The sequence below is a fragment of the Colobus angolensis genome, unplaced genomic scaffold, assembly GCF_000951035.1.
Source record: "Colobus angolensis palliatus isolate OR3802 unplaced genomic scaffold, Cang.pa_1.0 Scaffold305, whole genome shotgun sequence".
Lineage (NCBI taxonomy): Eukaryota > Metazoa > Chordata > Mammalia > Primates > Cercopithecidae > Colobus > Colobus angolensis.
This window is the reverse complement of record NW_012116322.1, coordinates 198,818-201,342: the sequence shown is the minus strand read 5'-3', so window position 1 is coordinate 201,342 and position 2,525 is coordinate 198,818. Positions and strand designations below refer to the sequence as shown.

Here is a 2,525-nt window from a genome sequence, read left to right as displayed (position 1 = left end):
ATGGAAGGGTAGAGAGAGAGATCTCACATTGGGCAAAAGATTCAGCTAAACCCACACATTTTCAATTAGAAAGCACAAAGGGTATTTTCACCTAAAAGTAGCCTGCCAAGCAGGTCAGTGAAAAAGTCACCAAGAAGTTGCCACAACCCATTGCTCCAGCTAAGAGATAGACGAAGGGGGATTCTGCAGCAAGAAGAAACAGGCTAGACTCAAGACACAACTTCCCAACCACAAGGGAATGAACATGCAGGAATTCAATCTAATCAGAGAATTTAAAAGCTGAACGGAATGTCAGCTATCACACACTGGCAAGAAACAAAACTCCAACTTTTTTTTTTGAGCCATGGTCTTGCTCTGTCACCTAGGCCCGATGAAGTACAGTGGCATGATCTTGGCTCACAGCAGCCTCCAACACCCAGGCTCAAGCCGTTCCCCGACCTCAGCCTCCCGAATAGCCAGGACTACAGGTGTGTACCACCACCCCAGCTAATTTTTGTATTTTTAGTAGAGATGAGGTTTTACCATGTTGGCCAGGCTGATCTTGAACTCCTTTCCTCAAGTGATCCATCCGCCTTGGCCTCCCAAAGTGCTGGGATTATAGGCACAAGCCACCACGCCTGGCCAACAACTGTTCCTTTAAAATTACCAGGGCTCATGACAGCAGTATTCACAATGGTCAGGAAATGGAAGTAACCCGAATGTCCATCAACCAGTGAACAGATCAACACAGTGTGTGGTCTATCTGCACAATGGCATATTATTCCACAATAAAAGGAAATGAAGCTATAACTCAGTTGAACCTTGAAAACATCACGCTAAGTGTAAAAGCCGCCAGTCACAACATTCCACCTATTGTGATGCCATTTATAGGAAATGTCCAGAATAAGCAAATCTAGAGACAGAAAGTAGATTAGTGGTTGCCTCGGGCTTGGGGGATGCTGGGGAAAATAGGGAGTCATGGCTGATGGATTGGGGTTTTTTTTGGCGGTAATTAAAAAAAAGTTCTAACCTTGATTGTGGTGATGGTTGGATTGTGTGATTTAAGTGGGTTAACTGTATGTTGTGTGAATTTTTGTTTTGTTTTGTTTTTTGGTTTTTTGTTTTTAGTTTTGTTTTTGAGACTAAGTCTTGCTCTGTCACCCAGGCTGGAGTGTAGTGCCACGATCTCGGCTCACTGCAACCTCTGCCTCCCAGGTTCAAGCTATTCTCCTGCCTCAGCCTCCCTAGTAGCTGGGCCTATAGGCGTGCACTACCATGCCAGGCTAATTTTTGTATTTTTAGTAGAGATAGGGTTTCTCCATGCTGGCCAGGCTGGTCTCGAACTCCTGACCTCAGGTGATCCACCTGCGTCAGCCTCCTAAAGTGCTGGAATTACAGGCATGAGCCGCTGCGCCCAGCCTATGTGTGTGAATTATATCTCAAGAAAGCACTTATTAGAGACCACTAGGACCCCTGCAGAGAAGGAGCTCCCACCCCAGGCAGAGGATGAGAAACTCAGAGACCAACTTGAGAACTGACCCTGCCAGCAGATGCTGTGTATCCTGGGGCTGGTCACTTTGCCTCTCTGACATTCAGTGGCTTCCCAGGGCAGTCAGACCAAAACCCACCTGAAAGGCCCTGCAGGACGATCACTGTGCTGACCTCTTCTCCTGCCCCCATGTCCTGGCACACCATGGTCAGGCCACACCAGCCTTTTTGTTTGGTAAACAAACTGAGCTCATGCTGGTCCTGAGGCCTTTGCACTTGCTGTTCCCTGTGCCCATAACACTGTTCCCAGATATTCTCCCTGCTGGCTCCCTCCCACGCCGATGCAACCTCCCCAGAGAGCATTTCCTCTATCCCCTGCATGAATTGCCACAAGGACACCCATCACTCCTCAGTCCATGGCATTGCCTTTTATTTTTTTTCCCCTTCATAGCATTTAATAGTATCTGAAATCTTTTTTTGTTTTGGTAGAGTTGGGGTTTCAGTATGTTGGCCAGGCTGGTCTTAAACTCCTGGCCTCAAGTGATCCACCCACCTTGGCCTCCCGAAGTGCTGAGACAGTGCCTGGCAAATTTTTTGTATTTTTTGTAGAGATGAGGTTTCGCCATGCTACGGAGGATGGTCTCAAACTCCTGGGCTGGAGCGATCCTCCTGCCTCAGTCTCTCTAACTATTGGGATTACAAGTGTTGGGAACTACCATGTCTGGCCCTGCTAAACTGCTTTATGAGAGAGGGAAATGAAGCTCAGATGGATCTGAAGGGCAGGCCTGAGGTCACACAGCTGAGGAGATGAGCGACCGGGGACTGAACCCAGACGTCACCAACCCAAGCCTGCCAGCTTAACTCCATGCTTCACTTCCCAACCGTCACATCTCTTGTGTCACGTGTGTCCTCAGTTTCTCTCAGCCGTAAGAGCCAGGACTTTAATTACCATCGTTCCCATTTTTACCATAAGGACCCTGAAACTCATCAGGCCCAAGGTCATGTTCCAGGAAGGCGCTAGATCCTGCCCTGAGGTCAGCTAAGCTGAAGCCTGGTGC

General features: G+C 48.2%; 1 protein-coding gene across 1 annotated transcript in view; it reads right to left on the bottom strand.

The window, feature by feature from the left end:
• Window positions 1–2,525, bottom strand: part of LOC105517681 (multidrug resistance-associated protein 1-like) — a 50,524-nt gene that overhangs the window by 21,617 nt on the left and 26,382 nt on the right. The gene's annotated exons all lie outside the window — the stretch shown is intronic.